At 40.3% G+C, this 16,219-nt stretch overlaps 1 protein-coding gene across 2 annotated transcripts in view; it reads right to left on the bottom strand.

Moving 5' to 3' along the window:
- RPTOR (regulatory associated protein of MTOR complex 1) overlaps positions 1 to 16,219 on the bottom strand; it is a 293,281-nt gene that overhangs the window by 270,331 nt on the left and 6,731 nt on the right. The gene's annotated exons all lie outside the window — the stretch shown is intronic.

Raw genomic sequence — 16,219 nt, 5'->3', positions numbered from 1 at the left:
CTGCACCACCGTTAGCTCTGTAGTATAGCCATAGCTTAAGTGGTAGCACAAGTACCTTTCACCTGAATAAGAGTCAAGGAGCTTTTCAGGCCCTGGGCATACCCCATTACCTACTGAACCAGCATCACACACCACAGCAAAAAGACAGGTCTCGTCACCATGTCTAGTCTGTGTTTATGGTATGCATAGATGTACAACTCATCACCTTGTTAAAATTAAAAGGTTTAATAGAAGTGAGGTGTTCACAGAATGTTCCTGACACCCCATTAAAAAAGTAAAGTGGAACACGATATAAGCAACTTGGGTGTGGCAGGTTTACTGGGGAATTCTTTAATTGCACTTAAGAGCTACTCATATAATTAAAAGCAGTAAACATTCCTCCTCTTTCAGCAAAGAATAGAATAGATTTCTAGTTCCTCTAGAGAAAATTCTGAGGGCGTAGAGCAGTGGCTATCAACCTTTCCAGACTACTGTACCCCTTTCAGGCGTCTGATTTGTCTTGCATACTCCCAAGTTTCATCTAATTTAAAAACTACTTGCTTACAAAATCAGAAATAAAATTACAAAAGTGTCTCAGCCCACTATTACTGAAAAATTGCTTATTTTCTCATTTTTACCATATAATTATAAAATAAATCCATTGGACTATAAATATTGTACTTACATTTCAGTGTATAGTATATAGAGCAGTATAAACAAGTCATTGTCTGCATGAAATTTTAGTTTGTACTGACTTTGCTAATGCTTTTTATGTAGCCTGTTGTAAAATTAAGCAAATATCTAGATGAGTTGATGCACCCTCTAGAAGATGCCTACAAACCCCTGGTTGAGAATGACTGGAGTAGAGGGTCATTGCAACAGCAAGCACTCAGCACCCAGCTTACAAAACTCTCAGGTCCAAAAAAGAATTAAAACATGTTTGACCCATGTTGGAGACTAGCAAAGCCAATACTTCAAAGAAATCTGTGAGCCACCCTTCCAATTCCCTACTTGTGTAGGGAGAGGGAAGAAAGAGAATTAGAGAAGCATTTACAAAGCATTTCAAAAAGGTTCACGTTACCCCCTGTCTTTCAACTACCAAAATGTACACAATGCCAAAATTAAAAAAAGCGGTAGTTGTCAGAAAACAGATGTTTCCCAGTTTTCTCCAGAAGAGCTTTATGTGAGACAGCCCACTACCACCTGGCTATATACCACTGCACTAGAGTGCTACCGGTATTTACTAACATTTGCCACACTTGAGAAATAAGAGGAAAAAACTCTCACCCTGAGAGATATTAAATTAAAACATGCAACTTACAATTATAGTCCAGCACTTCTATACTGATTTTAGGTTTCTGCAGAGACACGTGATGGGGGCATTAGCAACCTACTCCAAAACAGACATCAATGATTTTAAACAGCAATAACATTGCACAACTCCACTGCGCTCTACCATATGTTCATTTACTTTCAGTGCTGGAATGTTCGTTTTATCAGCTATGCTAATCTTTCTCCAAAAGAAAACAAACATTCTGCACACACAATACATGCTCCCCTCCTCTCAAAATCTTAACATACTGTTTCCCTTTTTCAAACTTAGCTGCTAGTCAAATTTCAGTGCCCTGAAGATGTTCGAGGTGGAAGTAGAAATGTATGGAGTGTGATATTTTCTCTGTTGCAATCTTCTTGCATCAGAGAAATGCATGTAATGAATGTAAAAAATCCTGCTTCTCCAAGTACAGGAGGAACCAAGAACAAAAAGAGCAGTTTCATCACTTATAGCCCCAAGCCTCTTTAGCCAACAGCAGACCCAAAAGCTCTCTCTCTAGCTTTTTCCAGGGTCACGCTGCACTTACAAGCTATTGCGTGGCTTTCTTCCTGCCTCAGTCTCTGTTCCTATCAACAAGATTTTAACTCAACCCATAAGGTTTCACAAAGCTCATAACAATAGAAAGGGATACTGTTTTGAATGAAAAAACGAAACAGTAACAATTTGCTGTCATGACATTCACGAATACTAAAATCTCTCCACTTTTCAAAACTGCCCCTTGTCAAATTAATGTCGATTTCATTTTCATCATATTAATACTGTATTTCTACAATTTATTACTCTTGGTGCAAGTATAATTAGAACCCTCATGGAGCTGTTTAAATGAACAAGTCTCTTGGCCATTTCTGTACAATAAGCAAGTGATTTTGGTGAATTTAAAGTTACATGTTTACCCCTTCCACATTGGTTGGAGCTGAAATACTGAAATCAAAGAGCTGGTCACTGATTTTGTCACTTGTTACACTGAGAGACTGACCTAAGTCAATGCACAACCAAAGGTCTGATCTGTCTCCAAATTGCTAGTGTAGAAGAAGAAACTCACCGTAAAGTTTGCTGGTCATGTAAGACACTAGAGAACAAGGGTGATCAGAGCAAGGGGACTGAATAACTGTACCATTGTGTGCACTTTTATTCGGCAATTATCAACATGCCATAAATTAAAAAAACAAAGAAACACAGAGAGACAGCCACAGAGAGAAGGTTATGCGGGGAGAAGGAGTGCTGTTGAACAGGGCTAGATGGGACAACCTTAATATCTTCAAAATTAAGGGGACATCATTTGTGGTGTGAAGTTTGAAAGCAGCAGCATATTTTCTTCAAACATTTCAATGTAAAATTGTGTTGCATTACATCACCATTACTGACATGAATAATTGATTATACCAAACACATGAAGGACCCTCTACTAGTGTACCCTGAACTTCTATTATGGAGTTCAAACGCTGATTTCAAGTAGGATTTATCTTAGACAACATGCAGAAAAAGGCATGCACAATTGCACGCTTAACTTGTATACTCAATACATAATTGTGCATACAATCAGTGTAACTACAAACAAATTAAGCATACCATTACACAGTTTCCACTTACAATTGTGCATACATATTTTGAAAATTAATTCCCTTATGTTTCCTATATGAGTAGGGCCCTACAAAATTCACGGCCATGAAAAATGCGTCACAGAGCGTAAAATCTGGTCTTTTGTGTACTTTTACCCTTTACTATACAGATTTCACGGGGGAGACCAGCGTTTCTCAATCTGGGGGTCTCGACCCAAAGAGGGCTGCGGGGGGGGGAGGGGCGGGGGTGTCACAAGGTTATTGTACAGGTTATTGTCTCCCTTACTTCTGCACTGCCTTCAGAGCTGGGTGGCCGGAGAGCAGCGGCTGCTGGCCAGGTTCTGAAGGCAGTGCCCCACCAACAGCAGCACAGAACTAAGGGTGGCAATACCATATCATGCCATCCTTACTGCTGCTTTTGGAGCTGGGTGGCTAGAGAGTGACAGCTGCTGGCCAACAGCCCAGCTCTGAAGGCAGCAGCACAGAAGTAAGGGTGTCAATACTATACTATGCCATCCTTATTTCTGCCTCACTGCTGGCGGTGGCACTGCCTTCAGAGGTGGGTTCCTGGCCAGCAGCCACCGCTCTCTGATGGCCCAACTCTGAAGGCAGCACCACCGCCAGCAGTAAGGGTGGCAATACTGAAACCCCCCTACAATAACCTTGCGACCCCCCCACAACCCCTCTTTTGGGTTAGGACCCCTACAATTACAACGCCGTGAAGTTTTAGATTTAAATACCTGAAATTTACTATTTTTAAAATCCTATGACCCATGAAATTGACCAAAATGGACCATGAATTTGGTAGGGCCCTATACATGAGAAATCAATATGGGTTACAGCAGGAGTTATCATGACTTTCCAGCTGAAGCAGACAATTACGCCTCGGACAGAAAACAAAAACTGCTGCATTGGTTTATTGCAGTACCAAAAAAACCTCTTCCATTAGCCTAGCTCTAGGGAATTTTTGGTTCTATTGCAAACAACGGGATGGGGTCTTTGGGAAATGTTAAACAAAATGCATGAGAGAACTATGGATTATAGACTTAGTAATTTTCAAACCTGTATGTCCACAAACTTCCAATTGAACTGGGAAAATTCTAGAGGTGGTGACAGAGATTATCCAGTTCGTATTGCTACTACCATATCAAGATTAGACCCTTTTCTTCTAAAAAAAGAACAGGAGTACTTGTGGCACCTTAGAGACTAACAAATTTATTAGAGCATAAGCTTTCGTGGACTACAGCCCACTTCTTCGGATGCATATAGAATGGAACATATAATGAGGAGATATATATACACACATACAGAGAGCATAAACAGGTGGGAGTTGTCTTACTAACTCTGAGAGGCCAATTAATTAAGAGAAAAAAAAAAAAAAAAAAAAAAAAACTTTTGAAGTGATAATCAAGCTAGCCGAGTACAGACAGTGTGATAAGAAGTGTGAGAGTACTTACAAGGGGAGATAGTCAACGTTTGTAATGGCTCAGCCATTCCCAGTCCTTATTCAAACCGGAGTTAATTGTGTCTAGTTTGCATATCAATTCTAGCTCTGCAGTCTCTCTTTGGAGTCTGTTTTTGAAGTTTTTCTGTTGTAATATAGCCACCCGCAGGTCTGTCACTGAATGACCAGACAGGTTAAAGTGTTCTCCCACTGGTTTTTGAGTATTTTGATTCCTGATGTCAGATTTGTGTCCATTAATTCTTTTGCGTAGAGACTGTCCGGTTTGGCCAATGTACATGGCAGAGGGGCATTGCTGGCACATGATGGCATAGATCACATTGGTAGATGTGCAGGTGAACGAGCCCCTGATGGTATGGCTGATGTGATTAGGTCCTATGATGATGTCACTTGAATAGATATGTGGACAGAGTTGGCATCGGGGTTTGTTACAAGGATAGGTTCCTGGGTTAGTGGTTTTGTTCAGTGATGTGTGGTTGCTGGTGAGTATTTGCTTTAGGTTGGGGGGTTGTCTGTAAGCGAGGACAGGTCTGTCTCCCAAGATCTGTGAGAGTAAAGGATCATCTTTCAGGATAGGTTGTAGATCTCTGATGATGCGCTGGAGAGGTTTTAGTTGGGGGCTGAAGGTGACAGCTAGTGGTGTTCTGTTATTTTCTTTGTTGGGCCTGTCTTGTAGGAGGTGACTTCTGGGTACTCGTCTGGCTCTGTCAATCTGTTTTTTCACTTCAGCAGGTGGGTATTGTAGTTTTAAGAATGCTTGATAGAGATCTTGTAGGTGCTTGTCTCTATCCGAGGGATTGGAGCAAATGCGGTTATATCTTAGAGCTTGGCTGTAGACAATGGATCGTGTGGTGTGTCCTGGATGGAAGCTGGAGGCATGTAGGTAAGTGTAGCGGTCAGTAGGTTTCCGGTATAGGGTGGTATTGATGTGACCATCGCTTATTAGCACAGTAGTGTCCAGGAAATGGACCGCTTGTGTGGATTGATCTAGGCTGAGGTTGATGGTGGGATGGAAATTATTGAAATCATGGTGAAATTCCTCAAGGGCTTCTTTTCCATGGGTCCAGATGATGAAGATGTCATCAATGTAGCGCAAGTAGAGTAGGGGCGTTAGGGGACGAGAGCTAAGGAAGCGTTGTTCTAAGTCAGCCATAAAAATGTTGGCATATTGTGGGGCCATGCGGGTACCCATAGCAGTGCCGCTGACTTGAAGGTATATATTGTCCCCAAATGTGAAATAGTTGTGGGTGAGGACAAAATCACAAAGTTCAGCCACCAGGTTAGCTGTGACATTATCAGGGATACTGTTCCTGATAGCTTGTAGTCCATCTTTGTGTGGAATATTGGTGTAGAGGGCTTCTACGTCCATAGTGGCCAGGATGGTGTTTTCTGGAAGATCACCGATGGATTGTAGTTTCCTCAGGAAGTCAGTGGTGTCTCGAAGATAGCTGGGAGTGCTGGTAGCGTAGGGTCTTAGGACAGAGTCTACATAACCAGACAAGCCTGATGTTAGGGTGCCAATGCCTGAGATGATGGGGCGTCCAGGATATCCAGGTTTATGGATCTTGGGTAGCAAATAGAATACCCCTGGTCGGGGTTCTAGGCATGTGTCTGTACGGATTTGTTCCTGTGCTTTGTCAGGGAGTTTTTTTAGCAGATGGTGTAGTTTCTTTAGGTAATCTTCAGTGGGATCAGAGGATAATGGCCTGTAGAATGTGGTGTTAGAGAGCTGTCTAGCAGCCTCCTGGTCATATTCCAATTTATTCATGATGACGACAGCACCTCCTTTGTCAGCCTTTTTGATTATGATGTCAGGGTTGTTTCTGAGGCTGTAGATGGCGTTGTGTTCAGCATGGCTGAGGTTATGTGGCAAGTGATGTTGCTTTTCCACAATTTCAGCCTTTGCACGTCGACGGAAGCAATCTATGTAGAAATCCAGTCTGTTGTTTCGACCGTCCGGAGGAGTCCATGCAGAATCCTTTTTTTTGTAGTGCTGGTAGGGAGGATTCTGTGGGTTAGTATGCTGTTCAGAGGTATGTTGGAAATATTCTTTGAGTCGGAGACGTCGAAAGTAGGATTCTAGGTCACCGCAGAACTGTATCATATTCATGGGTCTGGAGGGACAAAAGGAGAGGCCCCGAGATAGGACAGACTCTTCTGCTGGGCTAAGAGTATAGCTGGAAAGATTAACAATATTGCTGGGTGGGTTAAGGGGGCTACTGTTGTGGCTGCTTGTGGCATGTAGCAGTTTAGATAGTTTAGTGTCCTTTTTCCTTTGTAGAGAGGCAAAGTTTGTCTTGTAAATGGCTTGTCTAGTTTTTGTAAAGTCTATCCATGAGGAAGTTTGTGTGGAAGGTTGGTTTCTTATGAGAGTATCCAGTTCTGAGAGCTCATTCTTAATCTTTCCCTGTTTGCTGTATAGGATGCTGATCAGGTGGTTTCGCAGTTTCTTTGAGAGTGTGTGACACAGTCTCTCAGCATAGTCTGTGTGATATGTAGATTGTAATGGATTTTTTACCTTTAGTCCTTTTGGTATGATGTCCATCTGCTTGCATTTGGAAAGGAAGATGATGTCTGTCTGTATCTGTACGAGTTTTTTCATGAGGTTGATGGATTTCCATTCCATACGGCTAAATGCAGTGCCTTGCATAATGACAAGTTTCAGAGTGCCAGCAATGCCCCTCTGCCATGTACATTGGCCAAACCGGACAGTCTCTACGCAAAAGAATTAATGGACACAAATCTGACATCAGGAATCAAAATACTCAAAAACCAGTGGGAGAACACTTTAACCTGTCTGGTCATTCAGTGACAGACCTGCGGGTGGCTATATTACAACAGAAAAACTTCAAAAACAGACTCCAAAGAGAGACTGCAGAGCTAGAATTGATATGCAAACTAGACACAATTAACTCCGGTTTGAATAAGGACTGGGAATGGCTGAGCCATTACAAACGTTGACTATCTCCCCTTGTAAGTACTCTCACACTTCTTATCACACTGTCTGTACTCGGCTAGCTTGATTATCACTTCAAAAGTTTTTTTTTTTTTTTTTTTTTCTCTTAATTAATTGGCCTCTCAGAGTTAGTAAGACAACTCCCACCTGTTTATGCTCTCTGTATGTGTGTATATATATCTCCTCATTATATGTTCCATTCTATATGCATCCGAAGAAGTGGGCTGTAGTCCACGAAAGCTTATGCTCTAATAAATTTGTTAGTCTCTAAGGTGCCACAAGTACTCCTGTTCTTCTTTTTGCGGATACAGACTAACACGGCTGTTACTCTGAAACTTGTCATTATGCAAGGCACTGCATTTAGCCGTATGGAATGGAAATCCATCAACCTCATGAAAAAACTCGTACAGATACAGACAGACATCATCTTCCTTTCCAAATGCAAGCAGATGGACATCATACCAAAAGGACTAAAGGTAAAAAATCCATTACAATCTACATATCACACAGACTATGCTGAGAGACTGTGTCACACACTCTCAAAGAAACTGCGAAACCACCTGATCAGCATCCTATACAGCAAACAGGGAAAGATTAAGAATGAGCTCTCAGAACTGGATACTCTCATAAGAAACCAACCTTCCACACAAACTTCCTCATGGATAGACTTTACAAAAACTAGACAAGCCATTTACAAGACAAACTTTGCCTCTCTACAAAGGAAAAAGGACACTAAACTATCTAAACTGCTACATGCCACAAGCAGCCACAACAGTAGCCCCCTTAACCCACCCAGCAATACTGTTAATCTTTCCAGCTATACTCTTAGCCCAGCAGAAGAGTCTGTCCTATCTCGGGGCCTCTCCTTTTGTCCCTCCAGACCCATGAATATGATACAGTTCTGCGGTGACCTAGAATCCTACTTTCGACGTCTCCGACTCAAAGAATATTTCCAACATACCTCTGAACAGCATACTAACCCACAGAATCCTCCCTACCAGCACTACAAAAAAAAGGATTCTGCATGGACTCCTCCGGACGGTCGAAACAACAGACTGGATTTCTACATAGATTGCTTCCGTCGACGTGCAAAGGCTGAAATTGTGGAAAAGCAACATCACTTGCCACATAACCTCAGCCATGCTGAACACAACGCCATCTACAGCCTCAGAAACAACCCTGACATCATAATCAAAAAGGCTGACAAAGGAGGTGCTGTCGTCATCATGAATAAATTGGAATATGACCAGGAGGCTGCTAGACAGCTCTCTAACACCACATTCTACAGGCCATTATCCTCTGATCCCACTGAAGATTACCTAAAGAAACTACACCATCTGCTAAAAAAACTCCCTGACAAAGCACAGGAACAAATCCGTACAGACACATGCCTAGAACCCCGACCAGGGGTATTCTATTTGCTACCCAAGATCCATAAACCTGGATATCCTGGACGCCCATCATCTCAGGCATTGGCACCCTAACATCAGGCTTGTCTGGTTATGTAGACTCTGTCCTAAGACCCTACGCTACCAGCACTCCCAGCTATCTTCGAGACACCACTGACTTCCTGAGGAAACTACAATCCATCGGTGATCTTCCAGAAAACACCATCCTGGCCACTATGGACGTAGAAGCCCTCTACACCAATATTCCACACAAAGATGGACTACAAGCTATCAGGAACAGTATCCCTGATAATGTCACAGCTAACCTGGTGGCTGAACTTTGTGATTTTGTCCTCACCCACAACTATTTCACATTTGGGGACAATATATACCTTCAAGTCAGCGGCACTGCTATGGGTACCCGCATGGCCCCACAATATGCCAACATTTTTATGGCTGACTTAGAACAACGCTTCCTTAGCTCTCGTCCCCTAACGCCCCTACTCTACTTGCGCTACATTGATGACATCTTCATCATCTGGACCCATGGAAAAGAAGCCCTTGAGGAATTTCACCATGATTTCAATAATTTCCATCCCACCATCAACCTCAGCCTAGATCAATCCACACAAGCGGTCCATTTCCTGGACACTACTGTGCTAATAAGCGATGGTCACATCAATACCACCCTATACCGGAAACCTACTGACCGCTACACTTACCTACATGCCTCCAGCTTCCATCCAGGACACACCACACGATCCATTGTCTACAGCCAAGCTCTAAGATATAACCGCATTTGCTCCAATCCCTCGGATAGAGACAAGCACCTACAAGATCTCTATCAAGCATTCTTAAAACTACAATACCCACCTGCTGAAGTGAAAAAACAGATTGACAGAGCCAGACGAGTACCCAGAAGTCACCTCCTACAAGACAGGCCCAACAAAGAAAATAACAGAACACCACTAGCTGTCACCTTCAGCCCCCAACTAAAACCTCTCCAGCGCATCATCAGAGATCTACAACCTATCCTGAAAGATGATCCTTTACTCTCACAGATCTTGGGAGACAGACCTGTCCTCGCTTACAGACAACCCCCCAACCTAAAGCAAATACTCACCAGCAACCACACATCACTGAACAAAACCACTAACCCAGGAACCTATCCTTGTAACAAACCCCGATGCCAACTCTGTCCACATATCTATTCAAGTGACATCATCATAGGACCTAATCACATCAGCCATACCATCAGGGGCTCGTTCACCTGCACATCTACCAATGTGATCTATGCCATCATGTGCCAGCAATGCCCCTCTGCCATGTACATTGGCCAAACCGGACAGTCTCTACGCAAAAGAATTAATGGACACAAATCTGACATCAGGAATCAAAATACTCAAAAACCAGTGGGAGAACACTTTAACCTGTCTGGTCATTCAGTGACAGACCTGCGGGTGGCTATATTACAACAGAAAAACTTCAAAAACAGACTCCAAAGAGAGACTGCAGAGCTAGAATTGATATGCAAACTAGACACAATTAACTCCGGTTTGAATAAGGACTGGGAATGGCTGAGCCATTACAAACGTTGACTATCTCCCCTTGTAAGTACTCTCACACTTCTTATCACACTGTCTGTACTCGGCTAGCTTGATTATCACTTCAAAAGTTTTTTTTTTTTTTTTTTTTCTCTTAATTAATTGGCCTCTCAGAGTTAGTAAGACAACTCCCACCTGTTTATGCTCTCTGTATGTGTGTATATATATCTCCTCATTATATGTTCCATTCTATATGCATCCGAAGAAGTGGGCTGTAGTCCACGAAAGCTTATGCTCTAATAAATTTGTTAGTCTCTAAGGTGCCACAAGTACTCCTGTTCTTCTTTTTGCGGATACAGACTAACACGGCTGTTACTCTGAAACTTTTCTTCTAAAATGTGTGAATTAACTACTCTGATTGAAGAGTGAAGTCCTCTCTCTCTTTAGGCACAAAATGTGTGTAGACATAAGCAGAAACTGCAAACTTCCCAGCTCTACTCCATCAGTGCACAATAGCAGCCTTAACTTGGAGTGATCATGTCTATGGAGAAGAGGAGATTTAATCTATAGCTTCAATAATGAGACTGCCAACAAGGCTCCCCATTAATGCCAGTTTTGGGGGTGATCTTTTGTGATATGGATGTTTGTTCACTAGCAGCCAGACTCACCCACCACATCATTTTACAAATGTCACTGAAGAGCCATAACTACTTTTGGCCATAATTGATCTAAAATGGATTTCAACCATTAGCCTGGAGGTGAAAGAATTCACATCATTAGCAGTCCTCAGAGCCATCCAGTACTCTGGTGTGTTTTCTTCCTAATATCCAGAGTTTGTCTTCATTTAACGGAGACATTTGAGTCATTTGGATTTAGATCCCAGTCTAATTGACTAGCATAGGGTCTATTAAAATCTGCATACAATTGGCACTCCATGATCACCTGTGCAATCAGTAATCACAGAGAGCAAACCCTGCACAGTTTGATTACAAATGTGACCTAGTGTAAGGAGACTTACAATGATTATTTCAAGCTGGAGTAATGGTCACCATCGTCTATTAGATTATTTAAATAAGAACATACATAAAACATGAGTCAAAGTGTAATTTCAATGCTAACCCTCCACTACACTTATTATGCTGCCATGTTCCATTAATATTCCTGTGAAACATGGAATGTTTAGCAACCAAGCAGTTAAGCTTTACAAATTTATTTGAATTAAGAGCATTCTTATGCAGTACTGTTGTTAATCTACATTTCTGTAGAAAACCAATTGTCTGCCTATGCCTGTTTTCCTAAAAGCGGGATTTAATTCTCACTGTGCAGGTTATAAAGCAGCAAAAAAAAAAGTTGTTAAAATAAAACCACTATAACTATCTCTTTTGCTCTCTATGTATTTTAGAAATCAATATAAGTAAAATGTGGCTCAATTTAAACGTTCTGAATTTAGTAGCATCTTGTCAGTAAAAATCCAACATATTTGAGATCCTTTTATTTTAATAAAGTTTCATGACTCACTTGCTACCAAAGCTATGTGATTTAATTCAACATTCAAAGCATACTCCCAACTCCTTCTGATAAAACAATTATTTAAATAAATAATAGATGAAAGCAGTGTCACTCTGCTGGCACACATATTCCATAGAACCAGAGCAGGAAGAATAAAACCTGTGCAAAAACAGGCCTTCTTGATGAAAGGGGTAACATGACAACGTTCAGTCACTTTAATTACATTTACCAATGATCACTCTTAAAATTGGGAGGTAGAGGCTTTCCCCTTCTTACCCAATTCCTTTCTTCCAAAGAATTTCCCTTTCAGGCCTCCACGAGATCAAGCCTTACACAGCAAGAAAAAGAATGTCATCTTACTCCCAGACCCTCATGGGATAGTTTTCTGTAGCTCATAGTAAACTTAAGATCACTAGCTGGCCAAATGGTGCTTTGAAGAGACCTGGATTTGGGACTGCAGGAGACAACTTCCATATTCACTATGATGGTTAATAGCCTCTGTAATTTGGGGGCATGGGAAAGAATCCACAAGCACCCCTTTTAAGTGTGGTCTAGAAGTGTTTTCTGTTTACCCATGAAAATCTGATAAATTAGACACAATCTCATATAGCTGTTGGCTACATCCGTAACTAATGTACATTCTGGTTATTTACAGAAGACAAGCTTTCTCTCTCAAGCTCTTCATAGACTGCTCCCCGCAGTGTAAAACACAAATCAGGAGATAAACACAAATAAGACCTCTCCAACTCTCAATTCTCCCTTTTCCAATTGCTTGGGAAAGAGTGGTTGGCCTCTGAAGGACCAGGGATAGGAGCCAATTCCAAACGCGAGACTCCTGAGAGAAAACAAACTTCTCCCATTTACAAGGGAGCTCCAGCTTAGTGTCTCCACTGGCCTCAACTGCAGCAGTACAACATGAGGAAAAAATATTTCAGGTAACCTAGTCTCAAAAGCTATTAGATAATGCACTACATTTTATCACTTTCTCCTAGACATTCCTGCAGAACTTCAGCCACTTCTTGCCTACCATTGTCACCACCAAAAGGATAATTGTGAACCCTGACCAGTATACATAGGGACAGATAAGGCTGCTTAGAAGGACAGATAAGCAGGGCAGATTGATTTAAATCAAAGCCATTTAAATCACCAATTTGAACCATGATTTAAATCACCAAGCAGGAAACTTTAATTTAAAATCATCAATTTTAATCTTGTTTTGTATTTGTATTTTTTAGTTATTTTCCTGAAGGTAGACTGATCTTCTTTGGTTGGTAATCATTAAAACATATTGATTTCCAACTACATATAGGCTTTACCCTAAACTGATGCTTCTTTTTGCTAACCAGGATGATACACTATATCTATACACATTTATTTAAATTATTATATAGCTTTACATATATTCAAATTCTTAATTTTTTTGCTTTTTATCTTAAAATGGTGGATGTTTCATACTATATTTACTAGATTATTTGTATTTGTTATTTGTGTCAAGCTTTATTTGGAAGGAAACTAGAATTCAATTAAAATGCACAAAAACCGAATGGAGTCTTATTTTATTAGCTTAATAAAACTACATTTAAGTGTGCTGGAAAAAAAGCTTCACATGTTCTGCATTTAAAACTAACTGATTTGTTAAAGAGAGGAAATATTACCCTTAGCTAGTGAACTGAAATGATAATGTACCCGGTGACCAGAAACACAAGTTTTAGAACTCACACCTAGCTTTTATGTATGGATTGGATAAGGAACATAAACTTTCTTGCTTTTTCAACTCCCAATCTATTTCTCAGCTGTGAATGAACTAGTCATTGAACTGAACAAGTTGAACAAACTGAAACAAAATGTTCTCTCTGCACCTGCTACTGCTATCAAAAGCTCATTTAGCACTTCAACAATGTCTGGTTCCAGGTGATTAGCCAGTGACTCCCTCCAGTTCAGTAGGCTGATTTCATAATAACTTCAGCAGCAAACTTATATTGCTTAATACTGTTTTTCTGTATTTAATTTAAATTATTTTAATAGATTATAATAAAGTTAGGCCTTAATATAAAGTTGTCAGTTTCAAATTTAATTTTAAATAGGGTTATTTAAAAAAAAATCAACCTATATTTAATTCAAATTTTAAAAATCATTAATCTTTATCTACCCTTGGACAAGGCTTCACAAGATGATGCCAGCAGCCAAACATTGCTTTTCAATCCATCAAAGGCAGAAACAGACCAGAAAAGGAAGCTGTAGTGAAAAGGAGAGAACAAGTTGGCAGTCTGATTGAGGAGAGATTAGGGAAAAGGACTGCCTACCAGCCCCCTCAGCTGATTAACAAACACCACAATAGGTACCAAAGAGACTGAGCCATGGCTGAAATGAATGTGGCTGCAACATGAAATTGATAGAATGGGGGAGGATATGCTACAGCAAGCAACAACAACAACAACAAAAAGAATGGATTTTCAGGAATCACTGAAGGACACAAAAGGATGGGAAGACATTATTTAGGGTAGTACGTGAGGCATAACAGAACAATGGAATGAAATTAAGAAATAGGATGAATATCAGGGAACACTTCTTAATAGGGAAATCTACTAGACAGTCAAATTGCCTCCCAAGGGAAGTAGGGGAAGCCCTATTACCTTAATTATTTTAAACTTATAATAATCAGAAATGAACTCTCAGAGACTAGATGAAAGTTGTGCCTTACATCACTGGAAAGGTAGTTTCTCTTTGATTAGCTGTAATTTCTCAGATTCTACCTATAATCCCAATGCCATAATAATCTGGTTATTCTGGATACCCCACCTCCTCACAGGTATTACCTCCACTAGTTCAGATACTAATATACTACTCCTGGAATAGGTCTCCATTTTCATGATCTACTTAATGGATACAGAAATATTACAAGTGCACTTTGCTCTGCTGTTTGAAATGAATCTGCTTTTAAGAAAAAAAAGCAACAACTGATCAGTATGTATACTATTTCCCTCATTGCTGTTTTTTACATGGATCCAAACATTTTCAAGTAAGTGAAAGATGCAAACATTATGTGGCTCTCAAGGAAACATATATCTTAGAGAACTATCAGATTAGCATATTGGGACCTGTCCTGGGGGCAGACACATATGCGTGTCCTATATGCTATATTTATGTTATTAGCACAGGTTGGGCCTTCAAAAAATTAAGCAAAGACTTTGGGTCGGAATTTCATATGATCTTCCAACAAGTGACTTAAAAGCATAAACTCCATTGAAAGTCAGTGGGATTTGGCTTTCTAAGGGATTTAAGCATTTTTGAAAATTCTACTTTAGATTTTTTTCCCAAACAAAATTATGCCTTAAAAAAAAAAAAAAAGTTAGAGACTTCAGTATGCACCACTTAAACCCGTCTAAATTGAGAACTCCCCTGCATATGCACTCATATACATTGCTCTAAACACATTAAAAATAAGATCCCTTCTATAACGTTGAAATCTAAAATTCCTTGGTGCCTCTTGAAAAGAAAAGGGATAACCACAGCCTTGCAGCCATCATTCTCTCCCTCTCTCTCTCTCTCTCTCTCTCTCATTAAAGCAGGTTCTTAAGTCCAACAACTCATGAGCTATTACTAAGTTTGTAGCAGTTGCTATATCTCCCTGTACATTAACCACACCACTGTCTCACAATGCTCCACACAGAAAAGGTGTTCTATACAATACCTGTCTGGTCTCTGTTTAAAGAAAGTTACTTGCTTTTCTGGATAAACGATCATTTTTGATGGGCTGTGAGAGTTACTGGCACTAAGAACTGGTTCAGTATTTTTTACCCTCTATTCACCTACAATTGTTTATTCTTTGTTTTAATCTATGTGCAGAATACCAGGGTGGAGCTGACTTCAGTTAGCTGTATGGTAGGGGATGACTGAATGTTTAATAAACGTCAATTTCTTTAATGAAGCACCTGCTAGATTTTAAGATCCATTCCTGGTGTTTATTCACTACATGAAATCATAGTAAGCATCTGTGAGATCACAGCTGGTTGCTGGGGAAACAAATACCACAGGTAGGAAAAAAAGCAATAGAAGCAGAAGACATCTAATAAAAACATACCCCAAATCCTAGTAACTATTTTTGGTAACAAAGGGAGATAAAGAAAATAGAGAAGACAACAAATAAAATAGTTTCTACATTAAATTATCCAATATTTTAATTGTTCACAGTATATCCCTATACTCTAGTAGGAAAAGCGGCTAGACACATATGAATGGCAGATGTGTACAAAGAACACCTGATAAAGTTAGTCAGATTCACAGTGACACCCATCTATATGCTACAAAACAAAACACCACTGATCCCAAGACAAAGAAAAGCTCACTTGACACAAGTGACAAAGTTCAATGTAGATGCACCAACAATAAAAGTCTTGCGGCCTGCGCTATACAGGAGGTCAGACTATCACAATGGTCCCTTCGGGCCTTGGAATCTATGGATATTTATGGTTCAGAAAACTTTACTGCC

The sequence above is a fragment of the Malaclemys terrapin genome, chromosome 13, assembly GCF_027887155.1.
Source record: "Malaclemys terrapin pileata isolate rMalTer1 chromosome 13, rMalTer1.hap1, whole genome shotgun sequence".
In the NCBI taxonomy this organism is placed as follows: domain Eukaryota; kingdom Metazoa; phylum Chordata; order Testudines; family Emydidae; genus Malaclemys; species Malaclemys terrapin.
The sequence above is the reverse complement of the archived record's forward strand: the minus strand, read 5'-3'. Positions and strand labels throughout refer to the sequence as shown.